The following is a 13,888-nucleotide window of genomic DNA, read 5'->3' as shown; positions in this document are numbered from 1 at the left end:
AAAAAAAAAAAAAAAAAAAAAAAAATTCTGATTTTAACCATAAAGAAACATGTTTTATGCTAACTTCAAAATACAGATAACTCCTATGTTCTATAATTTTTAGTAGAAATTTTAAGTAGGCTTCATTTAGCACCCTAGAGAGCAGGTATCTTAATTTTTTTCCCCAGAACTTTCTGGTTAATAACTGCCATCCCATTTAAATAAGCTTTTCCTTAATCCTGTTCGGCATAGAGCTAATGGAACACATAGATGGAGCCTCAACATTACGTTTTCCATCTTTACTAGGGACCACAGTTTCCCCCAATAGAAATCTTGAGTATCCACATCTTTCCATGTTCAACAGCCACAAAGGGAGCACTTTTAATATTGCAGATCATAAATTATTGCTGAGAATCCTGCATGGCATATAAGAAGCTATGATGTAGCAAATGTAGAGGAGGCTCTAAGGTATAGAAAAGAAATATTTTACAGAGACCCTTGACTATCATAAGAATTTTAAGAAGTATTTAAACCAAGCTCATTAGAAAAAAAAAACAAAAGTAGAGAAATAAATGTTTGTAAATACTAAATGCATAGCATTCGAGGAGGCAGAGTGAATACAGGTCTTGATCTGAGACAGAAAAGCCACTTTTTTTCTTTCTCCTGCTTCTCTGGAATTCATTCTCAGATGAGATTCTCTGGACAAATTATACCTGTATCTTGAGAGTATGTCCTTAAAAGTGTCAGCACCACCTGTTTACCTGGTAGCATGACATCAAATGGCAGGAAAAAAAAAAAAAAAAAGACAGAAAAAGTCCACCCATTTCTGTCCTTTAAAACAGAAGAGATTCAGGAACAATAAGCTGCTTCATGAAGATAAAAATATAAGTTTCTCCTTTCCTGTCCTCAGGTGCCCTCCCCTGCCAGAGGCACCAGCAATTTCTGCTACAGTAATGGAAATATGCACCACACTGACCGCTCCCTACTAAACCCAAACAGAACAGGCCCTGTGACCACCCTTTAGTGCAAAGGTGGAACTTAACTCTTACGAATGAGAGCATTGCCTTTAAAGTTTTAATGAGCTTATAAATCACTTGGTAATTTTGACCCCACTTTGTGGAATGTGATTCTGCAAGTTTGAAAAGAGTCCATGAATGGGTGTTTTAAACAAGTTTCCTGTCAATGCTGATGTTGCTTCCCCTTGGCTCATTATTAGCATTAGTTAGAGAAGCAGGCACAGCACAGGGTCCCTTACACTCAGCATTCTTGTCACAACCAAATACTTCTGGTACAAATAAAGACAACCCGTCTCCATCCTAAAGTTTGATATTCTTTGCTGGCTCTTTAAAGTTTACAGAAGAAACAGAAAGCAGCAATGTCTGAATAAATCTGTATTTAAAAAAGAACATGTACACATGTACTAATGCAATGTTTATTAAGCAGGTACTATGTGCTCGAGAGTATGATACAGAGCACTGTACTGGGCATAACAAATTATGTGATTTAATTCTCATAACACCCTGGGAGCTGGTACTAAGGGTTTAATAATTTCCAAGATTTAGATAAAGGGCCCAGCATTTTTTTTTTTTTTTTTTTTTTTTTGAGGCGGAGTCTCGCTCTGTCGCCCAGGCTGGAGTGCAGTGGCGCGATCTCGGCTCACTGCAAGCTCCGCCTCCCGGGTTCCCGCCATTCTCCTGCCTCAGCCTCCCAAGTAGCTGGGACTACAGGCGCCGCCACCACGCCCGGCTAATTTTTTTGTATTTTTAGTAGAGACGGGGTTTCATTGTGTTAGCCAGGATGGTCTCGATCTCCTGACCTCGTGATCCGCCCGTCTCGGCCTCCCAAAGTGCTGGGATTACAGGCTTGAGCCACCGCGCCCGGCCGCATTTTTATTTCTTCTTCTGTTTCTCTGTCACCAACTTTTTAAAAAAATTGTATGGAATAAAAGCTAAATATAGACAGATTTCAAGCTATAGAGAGAGTTTAATGTAGTTTAGAGAAAATTTTATTCTGTTTATATTTACTTCTTTTTTTGTCACTTGTGGAGCAACTACTGGATCTTCAGAAATAGAAAACAAGTTGCTAAATAGAATGTCTCTGCGAGTACTGGATTCATAGAAAATTTAAAAATTAACACCCTCTAATACATACTTTGTTTTTCTGATTTATCTGCTTTTGAGTTTCAGTAAATTCTAAGCACCAGCTCTAGAAAGGCAGCAGGATTCAACAGTCAAAACTCTGATCTCTTCTAATCATTTCTGCGAGGCAAGACTCCAGGGTAGAGTCAGACCTAAATAAGGCCTCTAAAAAGGGTGAATCTTAACAGGTCTAGGATCGGGTAAGAACCCTATGTGGAATTCAGTTCTCTATACCACTACGGTACTTCCAGTTTTGTTTTTTCTAACCTTATCTAAAAGAAACTTGAATCCCAGAGTTTCTGTAATTTTTATTTTTTCTAGCCACCACCCTGTCAACTTTATACTATATACTACTATGGAATTTAAACAAATTCCCAAAGTTTTCTAGGGTAATTTTTATTTTCTTTTTTTGGAGACAGAGTCTTGCTCTGTCACCCAGGCTGGAGTGCCCTGGCGTGATCTCGGCTCACTGCAACCTCCGCCTCCCGGGTTCAAGCTGTTCTTTTGACTCATCCTCCCGAGTAGCTGAAACTACAGGCGCATGCCACCATGCCTAGCTAATTTTTGTATTTTTAGTAGAGACAGGGTTTCACTGTAATGGCCAGGCTGGTTTGGAATGCCTGACCTTGTGATCCGCCTGCTTCAGCCTCCCAAAGTGCTAAAATTACAGGTGTGAGGCACTTCATCAGGTCTTTCTAGGGTAATTTTATTCAAAAATAAATATGTGGCTGGGCACGGTGGCTCACACCTGTAATCCCAGCACTTTGGGAGGCCAAGGCGGGCAGATCCCCCCAGGTTAGGAGTTAAAGACCAGCCTGGCCATCATGTTGAAACCCTGTCTCTACTAAAAATACAAAAAATTAGCCGGGTGTGGTGGTGGGCGCCTGTTAATCCCAGACACTCTAGAGGCTGAGGCAGGAATATCGCTTGAACCCGGGAGGCAGAACTTTCAGTTAGCTGAGCTCGCACCATTCCACTCCATCCTGGGCAACAGAGCGAGACTCCATCTCAAAAAACAAAAATTAATTATAATAACAATTCTTCTGTTCACGAATATCCCTACAGGTGTAAACATCAGAAGTCACAGCAATATAAAAAAAGGGGCCTAAATGAAGCCCAAGATTTTGGACACATCTATTTATTGTACCAACCATATGATGCATAATGCCATTATTTATCCAGTGGCTAAGCTACACTAAAAGTTTCTGGATTGTAGGAACCATGACTGCTTCATTTCTTTTTTTACAGTTATATGAAATGTAAGGAAGTACGTTATCTATTTAGGTCTCCAGATCTCATCCTTGTTTACCATTCAAGCACCAGAAACTGGAGAAACTCTCATCTGGGTACCAACCAAAGACACCTCTTGTATGAGGGGATGAACAAACACAGGATGACTCATTTATCTTACACTGAGACAGAAGCACAATTAACCACACTTCTCAGCCTGACACAATTCTGCTCTGGACATCCTCAAATACCTCAAAGACACCTAGATCATTGTAAGAGAATTCCCAGTGACCCTGGATTGATGGCCCAATGATAAGCCAGGCTGGAGAGACTCAGGCTGACTCTAAATAAAAAATAGAACTGCACTGGTGGAGCTCCAGAACCTGGATCACCCATTCTGATTTGCTAGCTCTTGGGTAAGAGAAAGAACAAAAATACTCTGCTCCAGTATCACATTTTACAGGTAAATGTAGTTGCGGTCATGGCTCTGGATACTTTGTGGGCTTGATCTCTCACTCCTAAGATGCTTATTTACACTTACAGATTCTGCCATCATTTCCTCCTGGGGCCTCTCACATAACTGTAGCAGGTCAATGAACAAGATGTGAAAAATCTCACAGAGCCACACTCCCAAATGGGGGCTGTGAGATGTCTATGTTGACATCTCACAATGCAGAAAATGTCTTTTGTTTGTTTTCTGTATATTCTCAATCAAAAGTCCGGCCCTTTTTTTGTAAATCCCAGGCAGAAGCCAGACCTTATCTGCAGATTCTAGGTAGGATCCACCTGGCTCTGCATCTTCTGGTATTACAGCAAGTGGAGTACAATCAAAGGAGAGATCTCCTCATAGAGACTGCTCTAGCACATTCTAAATGATAAGTCTCCAAGAAAGAAAAAAAAGCTGATACAACATGAATATAAGTAGACAGTTTATTTGCATCGAGCTTAAGGATTATAACCTAGGAGCAAAGATTCAAGTTGCCTGGAATCTACACTTTGATTAGTAGCAGTTACAAGAGGATTGGTAAAGACAAGAAAACAGGGACACAGTGGGGTGATACAAAGTTGTCAGAAATTTTTATTTATTTACAGAAATAACACTGATTATATATATTTACCTATATATCATTATGGTTTAAGCTATGGGATATAGTGTCCAATGTGGCACTGTTAGCTTAATTTATAGCTACTTGTGACAATAGTGAACAGTTTCAAGAGATGAATACATAGTTCAAAGGGGGAGAAAGACATAACTGCACTTTCTTTTTAACATCTGAGTTTGATAACCAAAAGAAACTTGCATTTGTCAGATAAAAGTTTTTTATTTCCCAAATCTCAAAAACTTGGATTCAAAATGTGGAGCTGCAGATGTAGGACCTGAATGGCTGCAGTAGCAGCAGGTGTTACCTGCACATCTGTAAGCATTTTAGCAAGAAGAGAAAGGGGAAAGTGGAGATTCTCGTGTCTACATGTCTACTCAATGCACACATGTTACTCTGATTTGGTCTGTGAGCTCCATGGTCTCTGAATCAGTTTCAGGTCTGAAGATACAAGAGTCATTCTGAGAGAGAGAAAACAATTGATCACAGCCCAGTGAAGTTCATAGATATGTAGTCTAGCCTCTCTTGAAGTGACTGTAGAAGACTATAGATGCCAAATAGGAAGAGACATAATTTTTTCTGCCTATTTGGGGGACAGCATGCACTTTGCTGCACAACTGTGAGTTGACTGGAAGCCTGAGAGGGAAAGTCCCCTCTAGAGTAAATTCTGGTTGGCACTTTATGTGTTTGTATCATGTCTGGTAATTCTAGACAGTGTTTGCAAACAATAATTAAAAGAAAAATTTTATCTAGCCCCAGAAAATCTTCACAATAAGACAAAAGAAAGAAAACGTTTTTATTACACAATTAAATGTGAATGTGACATGCATCATTGTCAATCTGCTTAAGAGGCTGCAAAGACAGAAAGATGATCACCACAATTAGTCTACAAGTAGAAGAGTTTCCAGCACCATGTCATACATAGTGCTGGAAATTCACCTGGAGATTGAAGAGGTCATCTGTGTATGCTAATTGCTTATATTCAATGACAAATAAACTTTTCCCATCTTCTTAACAGGATGTATTTAGCAGCTTGAAGCCAGGTGCCTGCTGAAGGCAGGATTTCACTCTGCTAGCATTCTATCTTTTTGGCTATTTACATTTTAGAACAGTGGCTCAGTGCTCCCTGGCACTGGGCTACAACACTCCTGCTTGCATTCTCCTGGTTGCTAGTGTCCTCTCTTGACCTCTACCAGCTGCCACTGAGACACAGATCAGAGCAGAGTTCCCAGTTTATGTGAACCCCATTTGCCAAAGCAGAACTCTAGTGTCACATCACAGAGTGAGGCCTGAGCTGCAGGAGGAGAGTCTGCAGGCCGCGTGGGTAGAATTGCACCTTCACAATCATGAGAATGTGAGCAGTGTTTCAGCCACAGTTTCTACTTGTAATGGTGACATGAAGAAAATGCTGCTGAATTTCCAGCATGAGCCCAGATAGAAATAGCTCCAAAATTCTCACTGTGACAGCCCACCTCATTCAGACACCATGGGATGCTAATAGGGCTTCTGAAACAGACACCCAAAGTATTGGAGAGAAAAACAGATGTCCGTCTGAGCAAGATTATTTTCAGAGAAAAATGTTAAAAAGATCTTTAAAAAAAAGCTCAGGTTAAGATTGATCAAATGAGCCAGAAAATGTTCCCCTAAAAGCAGTTTCTCTATAAACACCCAAAGTGCACAGGTACTCTCAGCATGAGAAACATGAGCATTATGAAGAAAGGGGGCAGAGTTTCAGAAGAATTTTATAAATTTTTTTTCCATCTCTGCTGCTCTCTCATCTCCTAGCCATTGAATGGCGGTTCTACATTGAAATACATCTGACAACTTCAAACAACACTTAAAGATGAAGAAATAGAATCTGACTGTGTTCATATAGTGGAATATATTACAACTTGCAACAAAGCTAACTGAAGAGCTATTATGGTTTTTGGTGGCCATATCACCTGTCTTTATTTTTCCAGTAATAGCAGCATTCCAATCTAGTGAAATAAAAGATAATAAAATTGTGTTTACTCATAATTATTCCTGTAAAGTAATAAACATATCAGACTGTTATCTACTCTAACAATTTGGTAGTAAATTTTCTTTGGATATTAGATATAAATATCTAAGTATGAATAATTTTAATGAACTAGACATAATATATGTAGCTTTTGTTTTGTTTTGTTTTGTATTGTTTTGTTTTGTTTTTGGAGACACAGTCTCATTCTGTTACCCAGGCTGGAGTGAAATGGTGCGATCTCAGCTCACTGCAACCTCCGCCTCCCAGGAACGAGTGATTCTCCTGCCTCGGCCTGCCGAGTAGCTGGGATTACAGGCGCATGCCACCATACCCAGCTAATTTTTTTATTTTTAGTAGAGATGGGGTTACACCATGTTGGCCAGGCTGGTGTCAAACTCCTGACCTCAGGTAATTAACCTGCCTCAGCCTCTCATCTCAAAGTGCTGGAATTACAGGCGTGAGCCATTGCACCTGGCAATGTATGTAGCATTTTTAAAAACTGCAACTATACTTCAGTTAAAACACTTTATATTTCAAAAGTATAAATAACAATATTAAAATAACCATTTAAGTGAACCATTCAAAGTAAGCATTGTGGCTTTATATTCATACTATTGTAGAAAATACTGTTTTTGGGTCACGCCAGCAATACCAGCACTTTGGGAGGCTGAGGTGAGTGGATCACCTGAGGTCAGGAGTTTGAGACCAGTCTGACCAACATGGCGAAATCCTGCCTCTACTAAAAATACAAAAAAGTAGCTGGGCATAGTGGTGCACGCCTGTAACCCCAGTCACTCAGGAGGCTGAGGCAGGAGAATTACTTGAACCCAGAAGGCAGTGATTGCAGTGAGCTGAGATTACACCACTGCACTCCAGCCTGGGCAACAGAGTGAGACTTTGTGTTTTTTTTTAATAAAAAAAAAAAAAAGGCCAGGCATAGTGGCTCATGTCTGTAAACAAAATGAGCTGGGCCTGGTGGCGCATCCCTGTAATCCCAGCCACTTGGGAGGCTGAGACAGGAAAATTGCTTGGACCTGGGAGGCAGTTTGCCTGAGCCAAGATCACACCATTGCACTCCATCCTGGACAACAAGAGTAAAACTCTGCCTCAAAAAAAAAAAAAAAAGTGTAATGTATATTGCCTACAAACCCTATACATAACTATGCTAATTGTTCTGAAGTAATAAATAGAAAGCAAGATACAACTACAGACTCCACTGTTTAGTTTATGCACTGAACTGTTCTTGCTTGTGCAGTATAAGTACTTCAGCCTGCAAATATCAGATAATTACCTTGGATAATCAGGTTTCTGTCAAAGAAACTTGGTATCTTTTAGTCTTTATCATTCTGTATTGTAAAATTTAATCCTATCTTTGTGCTAAGCTTCTGTGTTCTCTCAAAATGGACTTTTATCTAAATAAATCTGTGTCTAATTTAAAGGACTAAAAATGAAAAACATAAACTTCAGAAACAAAAACAAAGCAATAATTCTGAAGTACTACATAAAGATAATCTGGACCTGAAAAAAATGACTAAAAGTTTATTTAAATGTTAATATGATTTACATATATTTCAAAAAAGCAGAGAAAAATCTACATATAACCTAAATTCCTTAAGAAAAGAAAGAATATCAAAATATTTTTGAAGCTTTTTATTATTTATTATACTTTAATTTCTGGGGTACATGTGCATAACGTATAGGTTTATTACATGGGTATACATGCGCCATGGAGGTTTGCTGCACCCATCAACCCATCATTTACACTAGGTATTTCTCCTAATGCTGTCCCTTCCCTAGCCCCCAAACCCCCTTTTTGGAACTTTTTAAAGAGCTTTTGAACTCTTGGATATCAGAATTTTGCACACTGTATGTACTTGAAAAAATGTTTATGGGGGAAAAAGCAGAAGAGAGAAAGATGTTCTAAAAAATCCATGAGTGCACAAGACCAGTGCAACAGACTAGAGAGCCTAGAAATAATGCCACCCTCCTACCATCATCAGATTTTTGCCAAAGCTGACAAGAGAAATGTGGGAGGATTTCTCCATTTAATAAATGGTGCTGGAATAACTCGCTAGCACTAGGTAGCAGACTGAAACTGGACCCCTTCATGACACCATATACAAAAATCAACTCAAGATAAATTAAAGACTTAAATGAAAAACTTGAAATTGTAAGAAACCTTGCAAGATAACCTAGGAAATACCAGTCTAGACATAGAAACTGGCAAAAACTTCATAATGAAGCTACCGAAAGCAATTGTAACGAAAGCAAAAATTGACAAACGGGACCTATTTAAACTAAAGAGCTTCTTCACAGCAAAGGAAACTATCAACAGAGTAAACAGACAACCTACAGAATAAAAAAAAAAAAATCTGCAAACTTTGCCTCTGACAAAGATCTAATATCCAGAATTTATTAAGAACTTAGACAAGTTGACAAGAAAAAAAAAACTCATTAAAAAGTAGGCCAAAAAACATGAACAGATGCTTTTCAAAAGAACATATACATGTGGCTAGCAAGCATATGGGAAAAAAATGCTCATCACTAATGATTAGAGAAATTAAAAGAGAAACCACAATGAGATACCACCTCACACCAGTCAGAATGGCTATTTTTAAAAAGTCAAAAAATAACAGATGCTGGCAAGGTTGCAGAGAAAAGGGAATGCTTATACTCTACCTCGTAATTGGGTATATACCCAAAGAAATATAAATTACTGTAGTATAAAGATACATTCATATGTATGTTCATTGCAGCACTATTCACAATAGCAAAGACATGGACAGGCCCTATCAATGGGAGACTGGATAAAGAAAATATGCTTTGGTCAGATGTGGTGGCTCATGCCTGTAATCCCAGCACTTTGGGAGGATGAGACAGGTGGCTTGCCTGATCTTAGAAGTTTAAGACCAACCTGGGCAACATGGCAAAATCCCCTCTCCACAGAAAATACAAAGAGAAAAATTGGCCAGGCGTGGTAATGCAGGCGTGTAGATCCAGCTACTTGAAAGGATGAGGTAGGAAAGAATTGCTTGAGCCTGGGAGGTTCAGGCTAAATAGGGCCATATCACATGACAGCACTCTAGCCTCAGAAATAAGTGACACCCTGTCTCCAAAAATTAAAATAAAATAAAATAAAATAAAAGATTTAGTAAAAACAAAATATGGTACATCAACATCATGGAATAGTCTGTGGCCATTAAAAAATAAATGATCATGTCCTTTGCAATAACATCAATAAAGCTGCAGACCATTATTTCAGAAAACGAATGCAGAAACAGAAAACCAAATGCATGTTATTTACAAGTAAGAGCTAAATAATATGAATACACAAACACAAAAAGGGGAACAACAGACACTAAGGCCTAGTTGAGGGTGGACAGTGGGAGGACCAAGAGGATCAGAGAACATACCTCTTTGATGCTATGCTTAGTATCTGAGTGACAAAATAATCTCCACACCAAACCCCCATGACATAATTTTTGCTGTATAACAAACCCACATGTGTAGCCTGAACCAAAAATAAAAGCTAAAAGAAAAAGAAAATCTCTGGGGGGGAGACAGTGCAATGTAGGTGAAAGGACTGATCTTTGCTACAGATAGTGACCCAGGTAGGGCTGTATTCTGATTTATTTCTGTGTGCATACAGACAGATGAGATTATGAACAGGTGGTCCAAATCCTAGGTTGGTGGAGAAAAACGGTTGCTGCTGCAGATTCAGTGTCTGGGGGTGGGGAAATACCAGGAGAATTGTAGACACTGTGGGTTCTTGGCAAGAAACACCAGGATCAAAAATGCCATGGTGAAGTTCCTGAGGGTGGTGCCTAGTCCTGGGAGGATTGTGGACATGTCAATGTCTAGCGTGTGTGTTTGTGAGTGGGTGGGAATCCTGTGGTGGCAGCTGCAGGAAAAGTGGGTCTGTCATCAGAGCTCCTTTCCTCTAAGTTTGCAGTCTTCTGTCACCCTGGGAGAAGAATTAGAATCACAGGACAATGGGCAGTGTGATAGCCTGTGTACAGAGGCTCCCTTTCCCAGACACCCAGAGTTTTATTCCAGGCCAGGCCTCAGTGATACATTTTTTCTGGCACCAAATCTGTAGTTTGCTGAACATCAAACAATTCTCCAACAACTCTTGTCTAACATTTGAATTCTGATACCACCCAGAGTCAGCACAGACCTTGATTCAGGGCTGGGTCCCACAACATTGTCCTCACTGCAGATGCCAGTCACAAACCCCATGGGCCCATTTATGCTTCTGAGCTACTATTTAAAAACTGGGAACTCCCATAACCTCCCTGAAGTTCAGTAATTTGGTAGAGCTACTCACAGAACTCAGCAAAACACTGTGGTTATGTTTACTGGCTTCATCTACAAGATACAGACCAGGAAAAGTCAAATGGAAGAAATGTATAGAACAAAGAAAAGAGATGGGGAAAGATGAAACACATAGATAATACTGAAAAACATTTATGATTAATAAAATTCTCCAAGTTTTGTGTACTCCAGGAACAGTTTATGGAAAGAAACACCCTTCCCATTATGACTTAGATGGTGCTGTCTTTTCTTACCTATCACACAGCCAGACACACCCTCTGCACATTTTCTCCTTTTTCCCATTAAAAAAAAAAATTAGCTGAATTTGTCTTCAGTGGTTAAAATAAAATCTTTTTCTTTTTTTTTTCGTTTTAGCCAGAGTCTCGCTCTGTTGCCCAGGCTGGAGTGGAGTGGTGCAATCTCGGTTTACTGCAACCTCCACCTCCTGGGTTCAAGCAATTCTCCTGCCTCAGTCTCCTAAGTAGCTAGGATTACAGGTGCCCACCACCATGCCAGGCTAATTTTTGTTATTTTGGGGGTTTTTTTGAGACGGAGTTTTGCTCTTGTTGCCGAGGCTGAAGTGCAATGACACGAACTTGGCTCACTGCAACCTCTGCCTCCCAGGTTCAAACAATTCTCCTGCCTCACCATCCCATAGCTGGGATTACAGGCATGCACTACCACACCTGGCTAATTTTTTGGATTTTAAGTAGAGACAGAGTTTCTCCATGTTGGTGAGGCTAGTCTTGAACTCCCAACCTCAGGTGATTCGCCCACCTCATCCTCCCAATACTTTTTGTATTTTCAGTATAGACAGACTTTGACCATGTTGGCCAAGCTGGTCTCGAGCTCCTGACCTCGGGTGATCTGCCCGCTTCGGCCTCTCAAAATGTTGGGATTACAGGCGTGAGCCACCGCGCCCAGCTTAAAATAAAATATTTCTTAATCAAACTTTACTTAAGTTTATCTCCCTCCCTTAGGCTCCTGACCCTCAGTCTGAGTCAACATACAACAGCATTTTATGTCCCTCCTAAGAACATGCTGATTTCAGGGTAAGACCTTCTCTTTTCTATAATTTGACTTTTTCACCCTCTCATTCCCCTCCCACCTCCTTTCTAATCTTGTTTGCTTCTCCCTAGGAAAGAAAGCTCTTTTCTGCATACCATATGGTTTTTGCAAGCCATAAAGATCTTATAATTAGGCCAGTCGTGGTCTAATTATAACCTAGGAGTCACCAGGTTCAAGCTTTAATTTCCATGTCAGAGTTATTCACTTGGAAAAATGGCTTGCAAAAATTAAGTGTTTGAAAAACCCAGTGAAATTACTCATTCACAGTGTTTACATAAAGGAAGGAAAGCTAACGTATTTTTTGTTTTTTTTTTTTTTTTTGAGATGGAGTCTTGCTCTATCTCCCAGGCTGCAGTGCTATGGCATGATCTCAGCTCACTGCAACCTCCACCTCCCCAGTTCAAGCGATTCTCATGCCTCAGCCTCCCAAGTAGCTGGGACTACTGGCATGTGCCACCAAACCGGGCTAATTTTTATATTTTTAGTAGAGATGGGGTTTCACCATGTTGGGCAGGCTGGTCTCAAACTCCTGACCTCAAGTGATCCAGCCGCTTCAGGTCCCCAAAGTGCTGGGATTATAGGTGTGAGCCATTGCACCTAAGGTGCTTGCATTTTATACTTTCATAAGAAAAGCAAATATATCTACTTCTTTGTTTCTATTAAAAAATAATGTAATTAAAAATTAGTCATATGGGAACACTTGTAGAAGGTACCACATTTCGGCCAGGCGTGGTGGCTTACGCCTGTAATCCCAGCACTTTGGGAGGCTGACTCAGGCAGATCACCTGAGGTCAGGAGCTCGAGACCAGTCTGGGCAACGTGGTGAAACCCCGTCTCTACTAAAAATATAAAAAGTAGCCAGGTGTGGGGGCATGCACCTGTAATACCAGCTATTTGGGAGGCAGAGGCAGGACAATGGCTTGAACCCAGGAGGCAGAGGTTGCAGTGAGTCAAGATTGCACCATTGCCCTCCATCATGGGTGACAGAGCAAGAGTCCATTAAAAAAAAAAAAAAAAGGTACCACATTTCATCACATATAATTTAGCATTAAACTCAGAAATCAAGACAACATGATATAGAACCAAGATATTCACTGTCACAAATTTACCCTACAAAAGGAGAAACTGATATTTTGATGAATCTATGTAACTCATCAATTATCTACCACATTTTCCTGTGGAAACTTATTTCTTGTCTACAGCCAAAATGGAAGAGAGATTTTCCCTATTTCCTTCCTTGGTAGCTAGCATTCTTAAAGCTAAGGCTTGGAATTCTGTTTGAAGTCACTCAGCCATAAAAAATACACCTGAGAAAATTCCTAAACTCACTCTGAGAAATAAAAAGGTAAATGAGAATTATTAACAAATGGAATATGTGATTAGATATTTATTTTTTGAAACTCATCTCTTTTATGTTCTTTATAAATATTTTCTTACTTTTCAAGCCCTAATAATAAAATGCAAATTACACTTAAAAACTGATGTCAGCTGGGTGCAGTGGCTCACACCTGTAATCCCAGCATTTTGGGAGGCCAAGGCCAGCAGATCACTTAAGACCAGAAGTTGGAGACCAGTCTAGTCCATCTCTACTAACAATACAAAAACTAGCCGGGTGCAGTGGTGCGCACCTGTAGTCCTAGCTACTCGGGAGGCTGAGGCATGAGAATCACTTGAACCCAGGAGGTGGAGGCTGTAGTGAGCTGGGATCAAGCCACTGCATTCCAGCCTGTGCAACACAGTGAGACTGTCTCAAAAAAAAAATAAATAAATAAAATAAAAATAGTGAGGTCAAAATAAGGTTTAGCTGTGGCTCTCTCAATACTTGCAGGTCACACAGCCACAGAGGCTGGGTCTCTATAAGCAAAGGACACAAAACACAGAAGACAAACCTGGAGCTCCCGCTGCAGCGAGAAACAAAGGCCCCCAGACAGCATTCTGTCCGCTCCAGCTGCGTACCTGATTGGACGGATTGAAATCTTTTCGCCGGGCGCGGTGGCTCAAGCCTGTAATCCCAGCACTTTGGGAGGCCGAGACGGGCGGATCACGAGGTCAGGAGA

At 40.2% G+C, this 13,888-nt stretch overlaps 2 protein-coding genes across 2 annotated transcripts in view; one reads left to right on the top strand and one right to left on the bottom strand.

Moving 5' to 3' along the window:
* The window catches only part of LOC105547309 (zinc finger protein 506-like), a 215,032-nt gene that overhangs the window by 111,791 nt on the left and 89,353 nt on the right, over positions 1-13,888 (top strand).
* The window catches only part of LOC105547301 (zinc finger protein 253-like), a 53,046-nt gene that overhangs the window by 35,727 nt on the left and 3,431 nt on the right, over positions 1-13,888 (bottom strand).

Source organism: Mandrillus leucophaeus, unplaced genomic scaffold, assembly GCF_000951045.1.
Source record: "Mandrillus leucophaeus isolate KB7577 unplaced genomic scaffold, Mleu.le_1.0 Scaffold11, whole genome shotgun sequence".
NCBI lineage: Eukaryota > Metazoa > Chordata > Mammalia > Primates > Cercopithecidae > Mandrillus > Mandrillus leucophaeus.
The sequence above is the reverse complement of the archived record's forward strand: the minus strand, read 5'-3'. Positions and strand labels throughout refer to the sequence as shown.